The sequence below is a fragment of the Triturus cristatus genome, chromosome 4_2 (assembly GCF_964204655.1).
Source record: "Triturus cristatus chromosome 4_2, aTriCri1.1, whole genome shotgun sequence".
Lineage (NCBI taxonomy): Eukaryota > Metazoa > Chordata > Amphibia > Caudata > Salamandridae > Triturus > Triturus cristatus.
The window spans coordinates 191,604,671-191,629,812 of record NC_140586.1 but is presented as its reverse complement, the minus strand read 5'-3'; the positions used below and the strand labels follow the sequence as shown (position 1 = coordinate 191,629,812).

The window sequence follows — 25,142 nt, the reverse complement described above, 5'->3', positions numbered from 1 at the left end:
ACGAGTTCTTGGAAAACCAGACTCTTAAGCCTTTATGAATTTCCCTTGCTTGGATATTGATTTCTCCCAAGAACTCATTTATTATGCATGAACATCTATTCCTTAGGGGTTCATTCATGACGTTCCGATGCCCGACTTGTATGTCAATACAGGCATTCCTAAACACCTTCAAGGTATAAATATACCTGCACTTGCCCTGGCAAACCACGGTTCCGGTATGGTCCAGCTCGACCGCCTACTTGCGGTTCGCCACGGCAAGTTCGGAAGGAGATCGAGTTCCAGCCTGATGCACTGACTAGACGCGGTCATCCTCCTCGCAGAAAATCCAGCTCCAGTGTTTCTGACTCCCCTTGCGGGGTGTTAGATATCGAGTCCCGGAAAGAGATTCCAACCTCACACATTCTAAGGTATGGAGCAGACTAGAACTTAGAGAAACTTTTGGCAACTCTTGGCAAAACTAAAACTATAGCTATAGCTAGCTATACTTTAGAAAACAGCACCTACTTATTACCTCATACTACACTTAAGTTAGGTATACTGGGGTAGAACTATTTAGAAGCATCAGATGAGTATTCACATTTTAGCCTGTGTTATTTATGTATGTATTTTAATTAATATATGTCATAGCTACAAACCATGCTATTGCAGTATTATTTTATCTTACTGCTAACTCTGCACATATTGTACTTCGCAGCCTGTCTTACGATTGTAGCAGTTCATATCTCTTGCATGAGAAATAAGCCTGTTCAATAAACCCTTTTTATTGAAAAGCCCGTCTCTCTATTTCTGTGCAACTCTGTAGAAACGAAGCATGCATGATTGACTGAGTGAAACTGTTATCTATTTTTTCCACGGTTCTGAGATTGTTTCGACTGTAAGGGAAACAAAGTTGTCATGTTTATGCGGTTGTCAGAAACGAATCCCTTCTTATATATTCGAGAAGTTTCTAGTGACCTCTGAGTTAGCTGGCACACACAAGTAATTAAGTTTAATGTACTCGATAGAGACATATTGACCTCAGTCCTATGTCAAATCTATAGTGTATATTATTCCAATGCGCAGAGCCTATCAGGGACATAGGAACTACACTACAGTTCCATGCTGACACGTTATAGCACACCACAGGTACGGTGCGCAGGCACTCCCCGGTGACTGCCGCTGCTGTGTGAGAACCTTTGTGAAGCAGGAAGTGCCTGTGTGTGCAAGTGAGAAGGACACCAAGGGAGACCCACTTGCGCCCCAGTCTCGGGAAATCAGCCAGAGTGCTTTAAAAACACAAGCGTGGCCGAAGCGGACCGTGGTGAAAATAAAAACAAGCGCAGTCTGAAAAAACAACACTTCGGAAACATGATCCCTCACTACACGCCTCCATGAGATAAGAAATTGCTTCACGACAGCCGTGAAGCAGGCAATCCAGTCCGGATGGGCCAGACGAAAAGGGGAAAGGGCGGAAAACAAAAAACCTCAGTTTCAATGGGAGGTCACCGTTTTACATAAACGATGGCGCCAGCCAATGAAAATGAGGGGCGGGGCTTCAAGTCCCCTTCTGAAATCTCCTCATCCACAATATGTCTCGCCGAGCGAGCAGCGCATGCGCGTTGCAACGCTAGGCGAGACCTAAAAACTAGGACCATGAAAAAGGGAACAGCAGTGTCGCTAGAAATTTGTTCGCAGAGCTGGAAAGCTAGATGGAATCTCTACCAGATAAGGCATTACCAAAGGTAAGTAACTTTTTCATCTGATAGACTTCAAGCTGCAGATACCTTATCTTAGAAGAGATACTGAAGCAATGCTTCCCTGGTGCTGGGTCTGTGATACCATTTTGCACTAAAAAGTCCAGCAGGCCTGAACGAGCAAAATGCTAGTCTGGACAGACCTGATTGTCCAGGCAGTAATGCTTGGTGAACATATGCAGAGAAGCCCACGTTGTTGCCTGGCAGATGTCCAGGACTGGAACTCCATGTGCTAACGCAGTGGTCACAACCTTGACTCTGGTAAAATGAGCATGCAAGCCCTCAGAGAGTTGCTCCTTGGCCAATTTGTAGCAGATTTGAATGCAGACCATGAATCCATCAGGAGATGCTCTGTTTCTCATTGCCTCTCCCTTCTTCGCTCCGAAACACCCCACGAAAAGTTGGTTGTCCACACGGAACTCTTCTGTCTGGTCAAGGTAGAACAACAACACGCTTTTTTGGTCCAGTCAGTGGAGTCGCTCCTCTTCCTTAAAGGGATGTGGCAGAGCATCAAAGGTAGGCAGGGTGATAGACTGACCTATTCACTAATGGAGTGACAACATTCTTCAGGAAGGAAGCTCTAGTGTGAAGAGCCAGCTTGTCTGGCAAGATATTCAGGTGTGGAGCCTTGTATGACAAAGTCTGAAGCTCCCTCACATTCCAGGCAGATTTCTTCACCACTAGAAAGGCTGTCTTGATGGTACGTAGCCTGAGAGCATAGTTGTGCAGTGGCTCAAAGGGAATGCACATCAGAAAGGTGAGTACTAGATTAAGGTCCCGATGAGGTATGATGAAGGGTAAAGGCAGAAACATGAGTTACAGACCTTTCAAAAACCTATTTACAAAAGAGATTTGGACAGGGAAGGCGGATCTGGCAACCGTAGAAAGGATGTGATGGCAAAAAACTGCTGGGCAAGAGAAGGGATAAATAGAAGGACCTGGCAAAGGGATGCAGTATTATTATTTTTATTTATATGGTGCATAAATCATCCCCAAGGGGGATCTCTCGGCGCCTGGGCGGCAGGCTTCTACGGTGACATGTATCAGTTGAATAGCCAGGTTTTTAAAAGTTTCTTAAAACTGGTTAGCGAGGGCCAGGAGTGCAGTTCTAGAGGTAATGCATTCCAATGTTTCGGAGCCATATAGGAAAAGGCACGGCCCCCTATCTTTGCTTTTTTGATTTTGGGCACTAGGAGAAGCTTTTGGCTGCTGGACCTTAAGAGTCGCGATGGAGTGTACCATTCCAGCTTTTCCAAGAGGTATTTAGGTCCCTGTCCATGGAGTGCCTTAAATACTAGGCACACAAGTTTGAAGAATGCCCTTTTTCTGATGGGCAGCCAATGAAGCTCTTTTGATAGTGGCATGGATGCCGTCCGCGGAGTTTTGTTTAAGGCTAAACGGGCGGCCGTGTTTTGCACTACTTGTAGCCTGGAAAGTAGGTCTTCCCTAGACCCCACCAGGAGAGCATTCCCATAATCCAGTCTGCTTACTAGAAGTGCCTGGATCAGGGCCCTTCTAGCGGAGATGGGAATCCATGGGAAGACCTTCCTTAACATACGCATCAGTCCAAAACATTTACCCGAAAGGGTTTTAATCTGTTCTTCCATGGATAGAATGTTGTCCATTAAGATACCTAGGTTTTTTACCCTGTTTTTGGGAAGGGGGCTGATCCTAATTCCTCTGGCAGTAGAGGGTCAACCTATTTCTCTGCACACCATGCCACAAACTTGGCCCAACGGAAAACGTATACTGTCTTGTTAGAGGGATGTCTGGCTGGCAAGATAGCATTGCAGATTTTGGGTGGAAATGTTAAAAGCTGTCACCTTTCACCACTCAATCTCCACGCATTCAGGCAGAGCATTGACAAGTTCAGGTGGAGAACTCTCCCCTGCTGTTGTGACAGGATATACTCCCAAAGGGGCGGCCAGATCGGAGGACCAATGGTCATGCTCAACAGCTTGGGATACCTCACTCTCCAAGCCCAGTCAGGAGCCACCAGGATGACTTTGGCCCCGTCATTACTGATCTTCTTGAGAACTCTGGGCAGGAGTGGTATGGGCAGAAAGACATACAGCAGGCCAGAGCTCCACTTGAGATGAAAAGCATCTCCAGCAAGAGCTGCCGTTTAAACTTCAGCGTGCAAAACTGCTGACATTGCGCGCTCTCAGCAGTGGCGAACAGATCTAACCAAGGTTCTCTCCACTCTTGAAAGAGACCTTGTGCCACCTCCGGATGGAGAAGCCATTCATGATCCACTAGGCACCTGCGGCTGAGTTTGTCCATTCTGGCATATGGAGAGCCCTCCAGGTGTTGAACCACCATGGATAGTCTCTGGTGTTCCAGCCTTGTTCAGAGGCACAGGGCCTCATTAAAACAGTCTACGACCCCACCCCGCCCTGCTTGTTGCAGTATGACATGGTGGTGGTTTTGTCCCTGAACACCTGCACTAGCATTTCCTTGATGGAGGGTAGACAGGTTTTCAGATCTGGTTGAGGAAGGGAGAGGGGTCTGACGCTGACCCAATCGCAGTTCATGAACCACCACTGCAGATCGTTTGGAATGCCGTCTCAAATCTGGACCATGTCTGACAGATTCCCCAGATGCCACGCCCACTAGAACTTCAGGTCCCAAAGCAGAGACTGCATCTACCAGTAGGCGTGTGTCACAAGCAATATGCAGGAGGCCACGAGACACAGCAACCTCAGAGTCAGTTTCACCGAAACCCAGTATAGAGGCTGAAACATATGGTATCATAGCCTGAATATCCTGGACTCGTCCTTTGGGAGGATAAGATTGAAACTGCACGGTTTCTAGAACAGGTTAGATGAAAGGGAGCCTCTGAGAGGGAGTCAGGTGTGACTTCGTCACGTTGATAGTGAACCACAGCGAGTTCAGGAGGTTCACCGTAGTTTAGAGGTGAGAGACAAATACCAGGTGTGAGCACGCCTTCAACAGCCAGTCGTCGAGATAGGAGAAAACTGACACCCCTGATTTTCGCAGTGGAGCTGCAACCACTGCCATCATCTTGGTGAACGGCTGAGAGACGCTGGTAAGGCCAAAAGGGAGCACGGCAAACTGGTAGTGCTGATGGTCCACTGTAAACCGCAGGTAACGCCTGTGGGCAGGCAGAATGGGAATGTAGATATGTGCCTCTGGCAAGTCCAGTGCTACCATCCAGTCTCCCAGGTCGAGGGCAGACCAGACTTAAACAAGTGTGAGCATTTCGAAATTCTCAATTTTCAGGAAGAAATTGAGATAGCGCAGGTCTAGAATAGGATGATGCCCACTGTTCGTTTTGGGTTTCAGAAAGTAGCAGGAATAACAACCACAACCAACTTCTGGCCTCTGTACCCTCTCTATGGCTCCCTTGGCAGAAGCTGCTATTTCTTGGTAGAGTAAGGAAAGATTGTCTTCCATTAACTTGCCGCAAGTGGATGGCATGGGTGGAGGGGTATTCACGAAGGTGAGGGAGTAGCCCCTTTGGACAATCTGAAGAGCCCAGCAGTCTGATGTTTTCAACCTCCAGTGAGACAGGTAATGTGTATCCTGACTCCCACTGAATGGGGGGGGGGGGGGGGGGGGGGTTTGGACTGGCCCGATCCCTGGCTGCCCAAACCACAGGGTTTGTGAGTATTGTGTCCTTGGTCACGCAGAGGCTGGGGAGCTGGTGTGCTGCGGTGGCTGGGAGGGTAAGAACACGTCTGGAAGTCCCTTCCACTGCCGCGAAAGGTGGACTGGGATTGGCAGGGAGACATGAAAAGGCAGAAGAACCTGGTTGTAGCTCTGTTATCCTTGAAGAGCTCGAGCGCTGAGTCTGCCTTGTCTTCGAAGAGAGGGGAGCCATAAAAGGGCATGTCCATACACAAAGCTTGGACATCCCCTTAAAAGCCAGTTGTGCTCAGTCAGGTGTGACGCCATAAGGCCACAAAGAAACTGCTCTGCCTAGCGACTGTCGAGTCCAGCTCACTTCTGACCATGAACTTGGCTTCATCTCTCCTGTCTGCTGTAGCTTGGGGGAGTATGACTTGGGCCTCCTCCAGGACCATGGGCAGCAGCTGTGCAACCGAATCTCACAGTGTGTGGGAGCAATGGTCAAAAAGTCACACTGTGTTCACAGACTGCCATGACAGGCTGGTGAAAGAAAACATTGTCTTGTCTAAGGTGTCCAGCCTCTTGGATTCCCGATCTGGTGGGGTGGTAGGGAATGTGCCAGAATTTACTCAGGAGGTGGAGGCTTGGACCACCAAGCTCTCTGGGGTAGGGTGTTGTGTGAAGGAACTAGGCTCACCTGGGGCAGGGTGATGGCGATGGGCAAGTGTCCTGTTCACAGAAGCCCCTGTGCACAGCCTGGACCAAGTCCCAAGCAGGACACCTGCAAGGGCTTCATTAAATGGGAAAAGCGGTTCTGAGGGGGTCATTCCCAGCTGAAGCACCTCTGTCAAGACGTTAGTCTTAACTGCCACCAACGGCAGACTAAGGTCCAGGACCTCGGTCGCCCTTCTCACCACCATAGCAAAAGAAGTTCCGTCCCCTGTAGCCACGATAGGAGGAGATTGCATGCCAGTATCTGGGCAAGTGTCCAGTCCACTGGGGTCCGCCAATTTCTCTTACCAGTCTATGTTGGGGTTTAGGGGCTGGTATTCCTCAGGGTCCAGGGTCCCCTCCCAATCTTCCCAAAGTCCTAGCCCAAAAGAATAGTGTTCAGGCCCCCTTCTGAAGGGAAAGACTCCAGTCGGTGCCAGTGTCCGGCGATGCCCCTTCGGCTCCATGTTGGAGTTGGGGATGAGAATGGGATGGCGCTGGCAGCATCGGGACGAGTGGTAAGGTAGAGGTTATACAACCAGCGCCTGATCTGATCCTTATATGGATCCAAGGGAACTGACTGGTGCCGCTGGCAGAACAGCTGATGGCCAACCAGTAGGAGCCCCTCTCAAACCCGCGGGCTTGAAGGCACGCCAGCAGGGATGGGCCAATTAAATATGAGGTGCATGAACTCATACAATTTGCGGAGTTGGGCGGGGGTCATTCCAAATCCCAGAAACTCGGGGAGCTGCAGAGCTGGCAGGTGTAGGCTCAAATGTGGAACCAAGCATCAAATGACGATGCTCCCTTGTCTCGTCCGATGACTTCGATGGACGAGGTGATGTTAAAGACCTCTTTGATTTCTTACTTTTCTTCTTGTGGGGCTTACCTTAACACCCGAATAACTTTACCGAAGATCGATGGCTCTCTGACTGATCCTGGAATCTTCCTCCCAACCGTGCTAGAGACCGTCATACATTGAGAGGCAAGGAGCTTGTGGGACCGCTCTCTCAAGGCCTTGGGGTGCATGGGGTGGCCGTCAATGCAGGTCTTCGGGTCGTGGTTGCGCTTGAGGCACCAGAGGCAAACAAGATGCAGGTCCATCACTGACATCCGTCAGTGACAGGCGCCACAGGGCTTGTAGCTAGCTTTCCTAGTGGACATCCCTGCCACAACAGGAGAAAGCTTCTCAAAAAACAGTTTTAAAAGTTCAAAAAAAAGAGTCAGTCAAAATATGACTGTGGATAGCTCTCTTCAGATCTGCACTGACTGGCACGGAAAGAAATTTTCAAATCCAGTCTGATGCCTGGGGATAATTCAAAGGTAAAATATTTGCTGCTAAACAGGGCCTTATGCTTTGTCATGAAGGTATCCTCACTACATGCTAATCAATTCATAACCACTTTGCCGAGCGCACGTAGGGATGGTCCCATGTTAGCCAATTGTAATTACGATTATACGGAAAAGATTGTGCATAAGGTGCCCAGCTGTCACAATATAAACTGCCCCAAAGAAAATGCAGCATGTGTGTTTGCAGTTCCGCCAAGTGCCACGCATCATGCGTTAGTCTAACGCATTTTAAAGCAAGTCCCCGCATTAAAAATAATGATCATGCATTGTAGTGCCTCCTGCCCTCAGCTGTCAAGGCTGGAGGACTGCAATATAATAAATAGCCCTCTGAAGAAAGTTGTCGGCGACCGCCTCCAGCACTCTCGCCGCTTGGGGGCTGGCTCAGTGGCGCAGATAACATTCACTCGCAGCATTCTGAATCTCGTGCTTACGTCAGGAGAGTGGTCGTAGTGATTTGCCAAGGGCTACCCAGGCGAGACAGTGCACTTAAAGGTGGCTGGTTTGGCTCCAGGTATGTGCAGTTTGGTAGCAACAAGTAAGTCCTGCTGCTGTAGCGCTTGCACTTTTTATGTTGTGCGCCGTGGTGCCAGTAAAATATAGAACTTAATTGTTCAAGCTGCCGCCAGTGCGAGAGAGTACCTGCACCTATACCACTTGAGAATGCAGCGCGAATCTATCCTTCCCCGTCTACTGTCGCACTCGGCGAGAGTAGTCATCTTGGTTCAGCTCTAGCCCTTGCTTTCTGATGTAAAGTAGTGTCAAGGTATTTACCTTCTTTGGCACACTTAAGTTTTAAATCTGAATTTCCTGCCCGCCCGGCCACAAAGAGGTATTTGCCGCCCCTGTGCTGAATTAAATAATTACAGTTGAGCTCAGCCTGGAGTTTGGCCTGTCACCTTCTGACCTCGAAACTTCATGCCTGCTTAGTCCCTGTCTTGGGGATCCCTGAGGGTTACGTCTCATCACAGCGTGAGTTTGAGAGCAGGTGCTGCATGTCTTTTAAAGCAAAACACACACAATTGATGGACGGAACGCAGAACAAATCAAAACATTCACCCCCAGTCAAAAGATCTGGGTTAAATCCATCATTCTTTTGCTCACCATGCCACTCCAGTTTAGACCTGGCCATATGCAAATCAGTCTTGACCCTGTGCCTCATGGGAACAGTGCAGCCCAAACTGCCAAGCCAGGTCCTCCCTAGACCGGAAACAAGCATCCTAGGACCGGTTTGGGGGTTTCACCCCTCTTCAGCCAGAATAGCTTGATCCCAGTGGCACTGTGAGCCCGGTACCCACGTGACACACAATTGATGGGCGGAATGCAGAACAAATCTAAACATTCACCCCCAGTCAAAAGATCTGGGTTAAATCCATCATTCTTCACCATGCCACCCCAGTTTAGACCTGGCCATATGCAAATCAGTCTTGACCCTGTGCCTCATGGGAACAGTCCAGCCCGAACTGCCAAGCCAGGTCCTCCCTGGACCAGAAACAAGCATCCTAGGACCGGTTTCGGGGTTTCTTCCCTCTTCAGCGATGATAGCTTGATTCCAGAGACACAGTGACCCCAGGATCCAAGTCTGGGCATACCTGGCACACTTAGGGCGAGAAAGCAAATGACACACAATTGATAGATGGAATGCAGAACAAATCAAAACATACACCCCCAGTCAAAAGATCTGGGTTAAATCCATCATTCTTTTGTTCACCATTCCAGCCCAGTTTAGACCTAGCCATATGCAAATCAGTCTTGACCCTGTGCCTCATGGGAACAGTCCAGCTCGAACTGCCGAGCCAGGTCCTCCCTGGACCGGAAACAAGCATCCTAGGACCGGTTTCGGGGTTTCACCCCTCTTCAGCCAGGATAGCTTGATTCCAGTGGCACAGTGAGCCCAGGACCCACATCTGGGCATACCTGGCGCACTTAGGGCGAGAAAGCAAAAGACACACAATTGATGGACGGAATGCAGAACAAATCAAAACATTCACCCCCAGTCAAAAGATCTGGGTTAAATCCATCATTCTTTTGCTCACCATGCCACCCCAGTTTAGACCTGGCCATATGCAAATCAGTCTTGACCTTGTTCCTCATGGGAATAGTCCAGCCCGAACTGCCAAGCCAGGTCCTCCCTGGACCAGAAACAAGCATCCTAGGACCGGTTTTGGGGTTTCACCCCTCTTCAGCCAGGATAGCTTGATTCCAGTGGCACAGTGAGCCCAGGACCCATGTCTGGGCATACCTGACGCACTTAGGGCAAGAAAGCAAAAGACACACAATTGATGGACAGACTTCTGAAGGGTGAGTGGAGAAAAAGGGTGTACATTTTATAGCAAAGAGGGATCATTTATTTCATACTTAATATAAATGAATGCTAAAAAGCGCATTTGTACCACCAATGCATATGACTTGTTTTAGGTGCTTGTGCTCTTTGTTATGTATGGCTCCCATAGAGAGCCACTATTGTTTATTCCAGTTTCCAATGTCATAACTCACTGTTATGATGTAGCAACTGTTGATAACAAAACTTGCTACCCACTGTTGTTATGTCACAAAGGCCAACCAGGCCACGCTGACAGGGCACTCTGAGAGCCTGCCAGTGATTGTGATGTAGCGCCTAAAGGGTTTGAAATTTGTAGGGGTGCATCATATTCACCGTTAGTTGGCACCCGCATATAATCAATGTATATTTAGATGTGTCGTGCGAAATGTATTAAGAAATGTATCAGCTATATCGCAACATAGACGTGTTAGAGATGTGAAAACATATTGTGAATGTATTCAGTATAATGCATGACGATTAGTTTCCGTTCAATGCAATATATTAGGCTAAACGTGTAACCTGATTAAATTTACTCATGTATGTCGTTTATTCATGTATATGAAAGTAAAAGCACGAATGCTTAGAATGTGATTTAATAGCGTGTTTGACCTAGTAGAGGCCCGAATGCACATATATCGTTGAGAAGAAAGGCCTGTTATTTCTTATGTTAGCTGAATGCGGTAGGCCGCAATGATTTATTCTGGTAGAGGTTTGGACTGCAGTAAATTGTAAAGTTAAGATGCAAAGTATTTCTCCATCCCATGATCTCACCGCAGGTGCAAGGACAGTTGGTTCGTTAGTAGAAAAGGTCTTTGTCTAAGAGTTGAATTATGGGGGAAGCCAGACATGGGAGTACTTTGGAATGTGCCAATCGCAACTCCTAGTGCGGACGGTGTCTGGGACCCAAGGCCAAGCTGATGGACGATGGAGGATGGACAGCTCGGGATGGAAAACTACTGGAAGAAGACCTGGTCGAGGAGGTGTGCCGGAGGGCGTGTTCTGTGATTTGGGGTTTTGTATTAGGGATAGCGCCCTGTGGGTTGAGCAGAGAAGAGGTAGGCGAGGAGCTAGAAGGAGCATTTTAGATCAAGCTCTCTCTAAGTGAAAACTTCTTAGGAAGTTCACTTCTGACACCTTTTCACGATTTCTTGGGTCTTAAGGGAATGGTAAGCAGGGATGTCATCTAGCATAGAGTAGGGACAGGGATGATTTGGTTTAATGATTCCTAATATCGACATTAGCTTGGTAGTTATCTACCTCATGCTTTTAGAAGCTGTACTTTTGTTTATATTTAGTCGAATGCGGATTCTTCGTAGAGTGGCATTTGTGTTAGTGCCCATTTACCTGTTGTGCCTTGTGCTAAGGTGCTTATATCTGCAGATGTTTATGTTGATAATAAAATCCCGAGAGCAATAGAGATTGAGTTTCGAGTCCTTAATTATGTCAAATTGCGGAAAGTATTCTCTGATAATTGTGTTTGCTCCCTCCACGCTATTGGGCAAGTAAAAAGGTTCAATCGACCAGAGCGGGTTCTTGGAGATAAATGGAAAACAAGAAAATTGGGCCCCAGCAGTTGGTAGCAGAGTCGGATGGTTACTTCCGATAGCGAGGGATGATTAGAATAGGATAAGTGATCCTTGAGACCCATAGACGATAAGTGATGGTGAATCATCAGATGGTGAGCAGCAGACGACGGTGGATGATGAACATTGACGGCGAGTAGCAGTGCGGCAGGAAGCAGCAGTTTGTGGAGTGAGTATGAATAGGATGAGATGTTGTAGATTGCGGTGTTGATTTGTTGTGTGATGTCTTGCGGAGTTGGAGTGAATGTTGAGTGATTGTGAGATCAGGCTGTGAGTGCGCGCAGCCCGGGAATTGTGGTGTAGAAGACACCCGTGGTAGATTTTGTTGACCACCCAAAGGAGATCGTGAGGTACCAGCGATCACCTGGACCGAGATAGGGGGAGCGAATGTGTGAGTGCGTGACAACTCGACGCTGGTCGTGGGTTGTTGTATGTGGATTTGAGTATTTGTAACCTATCAGAGGCGATCTGTCTGGCCGGAAGGGGACAGACAGTTGCCAACCGAGGTCAACAATTTCGAGAGACTGTGGACGAACAGTCAGAGGCTGTGGACGGACAGCCAGAGAAGTAACTTGTTTGGGACAAACGGTTATTTCAGTGTATGAATGGGACGAGTGCAGGCGTGAGACGTAAAGGGTAAGGAAAGGGAACTGCTGCGAACGAAGGAAGGTGACGTCAGAGAGTGTCACGCTGTGATAGGCTGGTTGGTGTTAGTCGCGCTGTTATTGGAGGGTTCGACATCAAGAGGTAAACAGTGTATGAGATCGAATTTTGTCAATCATGAAGTGTTTTAAGGTTTTTCGAGAACTGTGTAGAGGTGACAAACATGTGGTTACTCGAGAGGGAGAAGAAGCCCCTCCTGAGGATACTCCAGCACATTACATGGCAAAGAATGTGGGATTGCATACGATAATTTGGCTTGAGAATTGGCATAAAATGACTCAAAGTGAAGGAGAATTAGCATTCCCGAGGTATGGCTCATTCAGGTTAGCAGTGTTGTACCAGTTGAAGACTGTGATGGCGGCTTTACGACCTTTGCCAAGGCCAACACAATTTGAAGCACTACATGCGTGGATTAGAGCAGCGCATGATAGAGAAAGGGGAAGACATCAGGAAAGGGTGAAAAAGTCGATCAGGGCTTTTCAGGATGCCAGATGGGATGCAGCAGAGAAAAGATGGAGGGTACAGGCAATAGAGGGAGATAGACTGTATCCCTTATTGATCACTTCGGAGGGGGTAAAGAAAGTAAAATCAGATGATGAGGATGATAGTGATACTGATGATAGCCTATTGGAGAAGTTGTTATCAGAGAGACCACCTCCGTATAACCCAGAGGTCCCAGAAGAGACGTTGGTTTGGATAGAAGACACTAGAGGAGTAACGATCCACCCAGAGACGAGAGTAGAAGGAAGGATCTCGATAGGAACAGAGAGCACAAGGAGCCAGTCTGTGGCTAGCGTAAAGGTTGAGAGAGATGTGAGGTTACCGGATGCTTTTAAGGTACCGGTCACTATTGGACCTATTGTTTCGATTTACCACCCAGATTCAGAGGACGTTGCGAACCCAGAGCAGACAGCCGAGGGGGTAAGGAGAGAGGTCGCAGGAAGTGGCCTAGTGGGTACAAGGGCTCGGACTCCGGACCCTATAGAATGGAGTACACCATTGCCAGCCATGTCAGACTCATCTAGGGGACAAGGAGAAGAGAGACCAGAGAGGCCGAGGTCTCTGATGGAGTCGAGATCAGATTTACGATCATGGGTACCACCAGTGAGAAACCAAAGCCCAAGAGTGATGACAGCAGAGAGAGAGCGGGTCATTTTCATGGATCGGTCCGCTCCAATGGGTATACCAGAAGAGAGTAGGTCGCAGGACCAAGAATGTGAGGACAACGGTAGAGAAGGGGTAATCTGCCGAGAAGTGCTGAGAGGAGCCCTGAAAGGGGGGGATGATAGATGTAGTAAGGCTAAAGGCGGAAGTGGATGAGATAATAGGTGGAAACTTACCCCTTGAGAGAATATTAATATATGGACCAGATGAATTACTCTTCGTAGCGAAGGATGTGACTCGGAAGGCACGAGTTGCACATGAGAAATTGTCAGAATTGGCTAGGCAATATGAGGTGGAACTGTCCAAGACTAAAACATTGCAAGGAGGTCATAGGTTGCAGTACAGTGACCAGGAACTGGAGGAGAAAAGGGTTACTGGACTGAGGTCCCACAGCAGAGATCTGATCACAGCCATGCGTGCATGGATGATGCTTGATAAATGGGAAGAAAGGTGGTCCAAGAAGAAAAGCTCTAGAAGAACGATAGGAGAGACCCCACCTCCGGGTGGAGGGGTGTTGGAGATAAGGAATTTCCCTTTAAGGGAAGTGCAGAATGGAGGATACGTGCATGTGCCCTGGAGCAGGGGTGATTTGGCGGCGTTTACCAATGATTTTCCCCGGCTTAGGGAGAAGCCCGCAGAGTGGTATAAGCAGGTTGACCGCTTTGTAATGATTTCGAAGGTATTGTGAATTGATCTGAATACCTTATTTGATATTGTAGTTCGGGGAGATTTGTGGGCAGCATGCAAGATTGCCGTTGATTGGCCGACTTACGAGCCTGATAGGAACGCGATCACGAATGGTCCGGCACTGATAGTGATGAGAAAGTACAAGCAAGTGATTGCTTGGTTGAAGTCAAAGGTTTCACCACAAGACATCGATTGGGTGAAGATAGACAGGACAGTGCAGGAACCTAAGGAGACGGTACATGAATTCTATGAGAGACTCTTGCAGGCCTTTAAGCAGTACAGTGGCCTAGATGCGTTGGACACGAAAGATATGGGACAGTTTGTTTCAAAGTTTGTGTTGGGATTGAGGCCAGAGGTTAGTCTCATGATACAGCAGCATTTGATTTGTTGGCAGAACAAGCCTGTTGATGAGATGTTACGGTATGCCCGATATTGCGCAGATGAGATTGAATCCAAACACAGGAAGTTGAAAGATAACTTGATGCTTGTTCAGATGCAAACCGCTCAGGGGCAGCCTAATGGGGGAGCGTTGGTAAGGAGACAGGGAAATTATCAGGCGGGAAATCGGAATGTTCAGGGGCAGGGAAGGCAAAGACCAATAGACCCTAGAACAGGTATGGATGTGGCGACATTGAAAAAGACTACAGCCTGTCATCAGTGTCACCAGGTTGGACACTGGAGACGCGAGTGTCCCCTGAACCCCTGGAACCAGATACAGCAGGAAGGAGAAGTAGTTCAGGTCCCTGGGGCGGAGGCGGTACCGACAGTGACTAGACCTAGAACGATAAAAGGGGGGACTGGTGTTCCGCAGGTGCAGGTTCCCCAGCCACCTAGAATACAGAATGTACAGCAGGGAGCTTGAACTTATTTGCAAATGCCAATGTTTGAAGTGAGTGAGGAAAACGATACAAGCCTGTTGGCACGATCATGTTCAAGGAGAAATAAGGATTGCATGCTTAGAGCCATCCTAGAGGTAGATCAGAAAGGACCCTTTGTGGAAGCAGACCTTGATGGTCACCCTACAACCTTTTTGGTTGATACGGGGGCTACCAGATCGACTACAAGATCGGCTGTGGTTCCAGGTCTAGCGCTTTCTGGACAAAGTATCCAGGTTGTTGGTGTGGCAAATAAGAAACTGATTAGTCCACTGACAGAGCCAATTCCAATCAGGATAGGAAACTTCAGTGATCGACACCAGTTAGTGGTGTGCGATTCTAGTCCAGTTTGCTTGTTAGGGAGAGATCTATTGTGCAAGCTCAACTGCACGATCTACTGTACCCCGAAAAGAGTGGAGGTACAGATGAGAGACGATGATGCGACCTTTAAGGTTGCAAATCAGCGTGTGTGTGTGGAAATGTACCCAGCATTGACGGTGGAGGAGCTTCCACTTGATCTGAGGGACTCAGTGTCTATCGACGTATGGGACCTTAGTGGTGAGGAGATTGGTTTAGTCAAGGGAGTAGACCCAGTGAAAATCCAGATTAAACCAAACGTAGAGTTCCCGAGGACACCCCAGTACAAGTTATCTCCTGAAACTATTGCAGGGATTAAACCTGTGATTGAGTCTATGATCAAGCAGGGAATACTAATGGAGATTATGGGAAGCCCATGTAATTCGCCTATCATGGGACTACAGAAACCAAGTGGGAAATTTAGGATTGTGCAAGATTTGCGGAAAAATTTACGAAATAGTTGTTCCATGTTGTCCAGTGGTACCGAATCCATCTGTGATCCTATTTCAGATCCCATGTGAAGCTGAATGGTTCACAGTGATTGACTTGTGTCAAGCTTTTTTCTCGATTCCTCTACATAAGGAAAGCCGATTTCTTTTTGCATTTCGGCTGGAAAATTGTGTGTTAACGTGGTGTCGTATCCCACAGGGGTATACAGAGAGCCCATCTATCTTTAATCAGATCGTGAAGAAAAATCTTGAAGGTCTTGTGTTGCCACAAAACTCTGTTTTAGTGCAATACATTGAAGATCTGCTTGTTGCGTCGGAAACGGAAGACGCCTGCAAAATTGATACCGTTGCTCTGTTGAATTACCTGGGAGAGAATGGTCACAAGGTGTCTCCCAACAAGCTGCAATACTGTTTGAGCGAGGTACAGTATTTGGGGCACCGAATTGAGAAAGGCAAGAGAAAGGTGTCTCCAGATCGCATTGATGCGATTTTGAGAATGCCGGTTCCCTCGACTCAGAGGGAAGTCAGAAGGTTTCTGGGAATGGTGGGCTATTGCTGCCAGTGGATCCCAAACTTTTCCTTTGAAGCGAAGCCTTTACAGCGGCTGACGCATAAGGATGTGAGTGATCCGGTACCATGGGATGACGACTGCTTAAGGTCATTTTTGAGGCTGAGAGAAGCTTTATGCAGCGCTCCAGCTTTGGGAATGCCAGATTATAACAAGGCATTCACCTTATTCTGTTGCGAAAAAGGAAGGTTGCGCATTAGCAGTGTTGACTCAGAGTCACGGAGGTGTCCGTAGACCAGTTGCCTATTTCTCCGCTACTTTAGATCCAGTAGCTTCTGCGTTGCCCGGATGTCTCAGATCCGTTGCTGCAACAGGTGTCAGTATCGAAAGATGTGAGAGCATTGTGATGGGTCATCCGCTTACTGTTCATGTGCCACATTCTGTTGAGTTGTTGATGACTATGACTAAAACACAGCACCTCACAAATAATAGGTTGACTCGTTATGAGCAAGTCATCCTTGCTGCAGACAATGTGACGCTGAAGAGGTGTTCTGTTTTAAATCCTGCTACACTGTTGCCTATTCCAAATGTAGATGATGATGAAGATTGTGAGGACCATGATTGTCTCGATGTGACGGAACTATGCACCAAACCGAGACCTGACATTGTCGATGAACCGCTCCCAGTTTCAGATGAGATTTTCTTTGTGGATGGTTCATGTTTAAGAGACAGTGTTGGTCGACTGAGAGCAGCGTTTGCTGTGTGTACCATCACAGGGGTGGTTGAAGCCGCTTGTCTAGAAGGAGTACACTCCGCACAGGTGGCTGAGTTTATTGCCTTGACCCGTGCCTGTTTGGCCACTGATAAGATCCGTGTAACGATTTACACGGATAGTCAATATGGGTTTGGTGTAGTTCATGATTTCGGACAGCTATGGTCCCAGAGAGGGTTTATAACATCTTCTGGTTCACCCATCAGAAATGGGGATTATGTACGACAATTGTTGGAAGCATTGCAAAGCCCAGATGAAATTGCTGTTAAATGTTCCGCACACACTAAAGGAAACGCTTTTGTGTCATTGGGTAATAATTACACAGATGAAGTTGCTCGATTTTGTGCAGAACAGGGATGTAATTATACTGAGAAACATGTTGTGGAAAGTGAAGAAAAAACAGATTACACTGTGATGTTAGCTATGGGAGGAACTGAAGCAGTTGCAAGATGGAGTCTCTGATCAGGAGCGGGACAGCTGGATACGAGCGGGATGTAAGAAGGGAGATGTGGATATATGGGTTTCGAATGATGGACGAGCTGTGTTACCGGAATGCTTGCTGAATCCCATGGCGAGATTGATACATGGTGCTGTGCATCTTGGCAGAGATGCAATGATGCGAGTGTTTCGCCAGACATGGTACAATCCGAAGTTTCGGATGGTAGCCAAAGCTGTGTGCCAGAGGTGTGTCACATGTCAACAGATGAATGTAGGAAAGAGGACCGCTGTGACGTTGAGTCACATAGGTAGGTCAGGTGGACCTTTTAATAGAATGCAGCTGGATTTTATTGAAATGCCGAAGTGTAATGGGTTGAGGTACATATTAGTCATAGTATGTGTCTTTTCCAGGTGGGTGGAGGCTTACCCGACACGTAGGTGTGACACACTCACTGTAGCTAAGTTGCTATTGAGAGAACTAATCCCGAGGTACGGTTTTCCGACCTCTTTTGAATCAGAGAGAAGAACGCATTTCCACAGTGAAATCATGAAGCTGCTTTGTGCTGCCTTGAATGTAGACCAAAGATTGCACTGCAGTTACCGACCAGAGGCTTCTGGGATTGTGGAGCAAGTTAATGGAACTTTGAAAGCCCGAATGGCGAAAGTGTGTTCTTCGACATCTTTGAAGTGGCCAGATGCATTACCTTTAGTTCTCATTAGTCTCCGTAGTGTCCCGGATAGGAGGACTGGATTGTCACCCCACGAAATCCTTATGGGAAGGGCGATGCGCTTGCCAGCAATACCTGCCACTGCTTTGATTAACATCACTGATGATATGATTTTGGACTATTGTAAAGGCCTGGCTGACGTGGTCCGTTCTGTGTCTCAGCAGGTGCAGACAGCAACGGTTCCAGCCGCAAGTGACCTGTGCCACGACTTGTGCCCAGGGGACTGGGTATTGGTGCGCAAACACGCCTGGATGCTCGGTGGCGTGGGCCATATCAAATCATTCTAGTTACGAACACACCAGTAAAGTGTGGAGGATTGCCGAACTGGGTACATGCCTCCCATACCAGTAGAGTTCCAGCACTCTTGGTAGAAACAGCCCCTCTCGAGAACGAAAACCCAGTTGAGGTGGCAGAGCCATCTGAGAGGGCAAGTCAAGCTGTAGGGGTTGCTGACGCAGCTGGTTGTGCACTAAACCAAGTCGAAAGGGAACGTGAAGGTAACATTGAAACGGACTCGGAAGAAGAAGAAAGAGCTGCAGTGGGCAGTACCGAGTCGAATTCTGCTGAGGAAGAAAGCAGTGCACAGGGTATCTGTAGGGAGCATGGAGGTGCCACAGAAGCAGAAAGGGTTTGGCCCGTGAGTCAGAGACGGGTAAACTCGAGAGCGGCACCAAGAACAGATCTCGCCCCAGTTTCCGAAGAATCAGAAGCAGAGCAAAGTGACGAAGATCGACCCCAAGGTGCTCTGAGAAGATCGAAGAGAACAAGAGTGCCGTGCCAAAAGTACGCCTCACCAGAGTGAGCATACTCAGTGACTGATGCCAAGTTTACTGAACACGGGAAGGTTGAGATCGATCACACTGGTCAACAGTTTCCCGTTTCCGAGAGTGGAAGTGTTGTTGAGGATTCCAGGATTGGAGATCGAAGGAATATTGACCATCAATATTCTGAATCCGCCACTTTTGAGCATCATTCGTGGTCTGATTTTGGAAACGCTGGACTTCCCAACCTTTGCAGTTATACCAGCTCCCCAGGAACTGACAACCCTTAAACTTGAAATTTTGCAGGCGGTCCTAGAGCTGTTGGGACCGGCAGTTATTCTGGACTGACTGTAAATTTGCTGTATATAAAGTTTGAAAAGAAGATAATCTAGGTCCGAGAGGAAGAAGAATACATTTAGGGATTTTCCATTGGAAGGCGAAGAAGAATTAGGGAAGTCTTCCTGATCCAAAGAGATGAGAAATTGAACTTTGTTAAAGGTTTCCCCGGTTTAAGAGAGTAGCTGAACTGAATTGCTGGATGAGAAAGAGACTTGTGTCAGCAGAGACTGTACTGAACATTGAGAACATTTCAAAGATGGCTGAACCTGGAAATACACATCGTAGAGCCAAAATAGTGATAGGCACACTGTTAGGGGTAGTGATAGCGGTTATATTTGCAGTAGTAGTAACTTCGTACATGGTGGCCCATAGACAAGAGGGGGAGGTTCAGGGAACACCCACACCTACCACTCTAGGTCAGGGAGGGGTTACTATTAGAGATCAGAGAGCTCATATGCTTGAGGAGAGTCGCATGTTTCATATAGATTTGTCTAGAGCTGATTTTAAACTTAATGCTTATGCAAAGCTGTTGTATGAGTATGTTAATGCGATGGATGCGAAAGATTGTTATGTGTGCATGCAGTTGCCTGCTTCAGTAGACGAAGGTATTAGATACCATCACCTCCCATTGACATATGGGATTTCTTGTAGCCTATTGCTTAGTTTGTTCTATGAAAGGAGACAGTTTGAGTATTTCTTTTCAAATTATGATACAGTACTTCCTGAAGTTCCGGCATATAAGCATTTGAATAAGTATGATTATTACAAGTCAGAGGATAGAATTGGAAGTATTTCATACCGACTGTGAAGCTAGATACAGCTTATGCTCATAGACATAATTTGACATGTTGGTTGTCCGAAATGGAAAAGAAGTTCATAGGTCAGATAGAGGATAGGTATAGAAAACTGACCCAGACACGAGATACAGGAGATAGTCCAGTGGATTGGACGGATGAGGAGAGATTGCACAAATCCAAAGGAAGTTATGGACCGATTGCATTAGATGAAGTACAGAAAGGGAAATTGTGTGTTGCCCGTCCTCAAACTCCTAAGGAGAAGGTTCTAGTGGGACATAGTACGTGTGAACATACTTTTACCATGGAGGACTCTGCTAAGAACTTCTTGCAAGGTCCGGTACAGGTGATTCCGACTGTGTATTATGTATGTGGGAGGAATGCATATGTGAGATTGCCTGCAAATTGGTATGGTACGTGTTATTTGGCTATCATTTTCCCGCAGATTTACCATGCTGAAGATTTGAATCACCTAGAGACGGGACGTCATTCTAAAGTGCGTAGAGCTGCAAACGCAGGAGTGGTGATTGGTGATATATTCGGAGTGACTATACCTAGTTTGGGTGTGGTCCTGAATGATGTGAAAATAAGGAGATTGGCGACTGTGGTGGATGAATTGTCAATGAATTCGGCGAGGTCATTGCTGTTGGTGAATGGAGAAATGTTATCGATACGGAATATGGTTTTGCAGAATCGGCTTGCGTTAGATGTATTATTGGCAAAAGAGGGCGGAGTCTGTAAATTGCTGAAGGTCCAGGAATGTTGCACGTATATTCCAGACAATAGTAAGGACCTGGAGAAATACATAGACAACATTACCACAATCCATAAGGAAATAGTCGATTTGACAGAAGAGAATGTGTGGGAAAAGATTGGTCAAGGATTTGGTCGAGTGGGGACTTGGTTTGCGAACTTGGGAATGGGATTTCTTGGATCTGTGTTGAAGCCAATAATAATTGCTGTGGCTTGTGTGATCTGTCTGTGGGGACTCTTAAGAGCCTGGAAATGGTACAGAGGGAATAGGGTCGAAAGAGCCCTCAGAGCGAATGAGCAGAGAATGGCGAGATTGCAGGACCGTCAATATCAGAATCTTAAAAGAATGGAAGGGATCCGACAGAGTAGAATGGTAGCAACTGCCGTTTAGATCAGCTTCTTATTCCAGGAGAAATGAGAATATGATGGTGTGATGACATTTGTCATCAAAGGGGGCAACTGATGTAGCGCCTAAAGGGTTTGAAATTTGTAGGGGTGCATCATATTCACCGTTAGTTGGCACCCGCATATAATCAATGTATATTTAGATGTGTCGTGCGAAATGTATTAAGAAATGTATCAGCTATATCGCAACATAGAAGTGTTAGAGATGTGAAAACATATTGTGAATGTATTCAGTATAATGCATGACGATTAGTTTCCGTTCAATGCAAAATATTAGGCTAAACGTGTAACCTGATTAAAATTACTCATGTATGTCGTTTATTCATGTATATGAAAGTAAAAGCACTAATGCTTAGAATGTGATTTAATAGCGTGTTTAACCTAGTAGAGGCCCGAATGCACATATATTATTGAGAAGAAAGGCCTGTTATTTCTTATGTTAGCTGAATGCGGTAGGCCGCAATGATTTATTCTGGTAGAGGTTTGGACTGCAGTAAATTGTAAAGTTAAAAGATGCAAAGTATTTCTCCATCCCATGATCTCACCGCAGGTGCAAGGACAGTTGGTTCGTTAGTAGAAAAGGTCTTTGTCTAAGAGTTGAATTATGGGGGAAGCCAGACATGGGAGTACTTTGGAATGTGCCAATCGCAACTCCTAGTGCGGACGGTGTCTGGGACCCAAGGCCAAGCTGATGGACGATGGAGGATGGACAGCTCGGGATGGAAAACTACTGGAAGAAGACCTGGTCGAGGAATTGTGCCGGAGGGCGTGTTCTGTGATTTGGGGTTTTGTATTAGGGACAGCGCCCCGTGGGTTGAGCAGAGAAGAGGTAGGCGAGGAGCTAGAAGGAGCATTTTAGATCAAGCTCTCTCTAAGTGAAAACTTCTTAGGAAGTTCACTTCTGACACCTTTTCACGATTTCTTGGGTCTTAAGGGAATGGTAAGCAGGGATGTCATCTAGCATAGAGTAGGGACAGGGATGATTTGGTTTAATGATTCCTAATATCGACATTAGCTTGGTAGTTATCTACCTCATGCTTTTAGAAGCTGTACTTTTGTTTATATTTAGTCGAATGCGGATTCTTCGTAGAGTGGCATTTGTGTTAGTGCCCATTTACCTGTTGTGCCTTGTGCTAAGGTGCTTATATCTGCAGATGTTTATGTTGATAATAAAATCCCGAGAGCAATAGAGATTGAGTTTCGAGTCCTTAATTATGTCAAATTGCGGAAAGTATTCTCTGATAATTGTGTTTGCTCCCTCCACGCTATTGGGCAAGTAAAAAGGTTCAATCGACCAGAGTGGGTTCTTGGAGATAAATAAAAAACAAGAAAATTGGGCCCCAGCAATTGTCTGCTTTGAATGAAAGCAGAAAGCACAGCTGCAGCAGCAGGAAGGAAGTGAAGGTGGTGGGGTTGGTCAAGGATAGCAGGTAGGTTTTCATATTTTTTACCTTTTGGACAGGGATACAAAACAGAGACCAAGTTATATATGGCCCACCCATAACTTCTCTGCCCCTGCATAGTAGTTGAAAGCAGGGGCAGATGATTTTGGGGGGATTAAATAACATAAAATTATAGATTGGTAAGAAGTGAACTATGAGGATGTTTTTCACCTAGGGGTTCCAAGTGACATTATACACAACTCGAGCTTCGCTCTCGCTGTCTATTTGATATCACTCAGAACCTCTCTGTGAAAAACAACCCTGTAATTCACTGTCACACTTCTTTAGAGTTAGGCACCCTCCAACTTATTTATTCCACTTAAAACACAGACAACTCCAGTTTATGAGTCGTACACTAACTGAGCTCAGTTCTCCCAGTATTACAGCCTCATGATTCCACACTAACCGACACCAAACTAAGCTATCCATTACTAAAGGCTCATGGGTGCAAACTCGTGTACACCAAGCTGAGTTCTCCAAAAACTAGGGCTATCACTCATGAACACTCAACTAGGCTCTATCTGCGGTCTCATGGTTCTTGCACTCACTGGCACCATGCTCCGCTCTAACACAACAAAGGCTTCAAACATCTGCGCCCACTGACTACAAATGAAGCTCTCCTGGCAATACAGTCTCAAGGTCCCACATTCTCTGACACCAAGCGTTGCTTTTTAACTACTACACCTGATGGGACTTCACACTCAGTGACACAAGGCAGTACACTCCCACTACTATAGCCTCAGAGCCCCATGCTCACTGACACCATGCTAAGCTCTCACACTAAGCTCTCACACTACAGCTTTAGTGGCCCCAAACTGATTGCAAGCCAGACTCTCCCATAGGTGCCCGCAGTCTGGGGGGGGGGGGGCGTGGGGGGCAATTGCTCTGTCACCAAGATGCGCTCTAGCGGAAGCACAGTCTCCGGGCCCCTTCTAAGCGACTATCCCTGGCATGGGTATGAAGCGCACAGAGCTAGGTCACCAATTGTACAATGATGAAGCTATGGTATTAAAAGAGGAGGGCCCAGGGTAACATTTTATTGTTCAACAGTTACTAAGAGAGGCAGGTTAGTTTAGTACTGGTACTTGACTGCTATAAACTTTGTGCCAAGAGCTTCAAGTCACTAGAGGCAGTCTGGTCTAGCCCTGCTACCTCATATTAAAGGCAGGGGTGCACAGAGCACGAGATAGCGCCTTATCGATTCCTAGCTTTGCAGGTGAAGGCATCACAAACGTTAGCGTACTGGGACAGGCAGGTTCAGTCCTGGTAACATGGCTAAAGGGAGCACAGAGGGCCGGGTCACTCAGACAAGCTGTGTCAGGCATGGTATTAATAAAGGTAGGGGAGAACGGCGCTCCAGGTCAGTATGGACATGCTGGCCCAGTCCTGATAATGAAGGTAAGAAGCAAAGAGCTCCGAACCGGCGCTGTGCACAGAAGCTTAGTGCCCCCATCTCTCGTGTGACACCTTCACCCAGTAACAGCGTTTTAACTAACATACTTCGCATGGTCATTTAAATAAAGGATTGGCTCGAAAGGTTTCAGACATTTTATGGGGAGCTCCTTGAGCCTGAACAAAGCTCAGTAACTGATCCCTTACCTCTCTTAATGCCTTCTACATTCCTGTCAGCCGAAAGCACAGCAGAGGGACTGAGAACCCCCTCTTCACTTTCCCAACCACAGCAAGCAGACAGCACATAATCACAACATTGATCAGAATGCCATGATAAAAAAAACTGTAGTATGTCGTTTATTCATGTATATGAAAGTAAAAGCACTAATGCTTAGAATGTGATTTAATAGCGTGTTTAACCTAGTAGAGGCCCGAATGCACATATATCATTGAGAAGAAAGGCCTGTTATTTCTTATGTTAGCTGAATGCGGTAGGCCGCAATGATTTATTCTGGTAGAGGTTTGGACTGCAGTAAATTGTAAAGTTAAAAGATGCAAAGTATTTCTCCATCCCATGATCTCACCGCAGGTGCAAGGACAGTTGGTTCGTTAGTAGAAAAGGTCTTTGTCTAAGAGTTGAATTATGGGGGAAGCCAGACATGGGAGTACTTTGGAATGTGCCAATCGCAACTCCTAGTGCGGACGGTGTCTGGGACCCAAGGCCAAGCTGATGGACGATGGAGGATGGACAGCTCGGGATGGAAAACTACTGGAAGAAGACCTGGTCGAGGAATTGTGCCGGAGGGCGTGTTCTGTGATTTGGGGTTTTGTATTAGGGAGAGCGCCCCGTGGGTTGAGCAGAGAAGAGGTAGGCGAGGAGCTAGAAGGAGCATTTTAGATCAAGCTCTCTCTAAGTGAAAACTTCTTAGGAAGTTCACTTCTGACACCTTTTCACGATTTCTTGGGTCTTAAGGGAATGGTAAGCAGGGATGTCATCTAGCATAGAGTAGGGACAGGGATGATTTGGTTTAATGATTCCTAATATCGACATTAGCTTGGTAGTTATCTACCTCATGCTTTTAGAAGCTGTACTTTTGTTTATATTTAGTCGAATGCGGATTCTTCGTAGAGTGGCATTTGTGTTAGTGCCCATTTACCTGTTGTGCCTTGTGCTAAGGTGCTTATATCTGCAGATGTTTATGTTGATAATAAAATCCCGAGAGCAATAGAGATTGAGTTTCGAGTCCTTAATTATGTCAAATTGCGGAAAGTATTCTCTGATAATTGTGTTTGCTCCCTCCACGCTATTGGGCAAGTAAAAAGGTTC

The 25,142-nt window shown here is 46.9% G+C and overlaps 1 protein-coding gene across 2 annotated transcripts in view; it reads right to left on the bottom strand.

Moving 5' to 3' along the window:
* The window catches only part of FOXRED2 (FAD dependent oxidoreductase domain containing 2), an 86,176-nt gene extending 62,048 nt beyond the window's left edge, over nucleotides 1–24,128 (bottom strand). For both annotated transcript variants that reach the window (XM_085601109.1, XM_085601110.1), the window contains exon 1: nucleotides 24,023–24,128. The gene's annotated coding sequence lies outside the window, so the exon portion shown is untranslated. The remainder of the gene's footprint in view (nucleotides 1–24,022) is intronic.
* Between the last annotated feature and the right edge of the window lie 1,014 nt (nucleotides 24,129–25,142).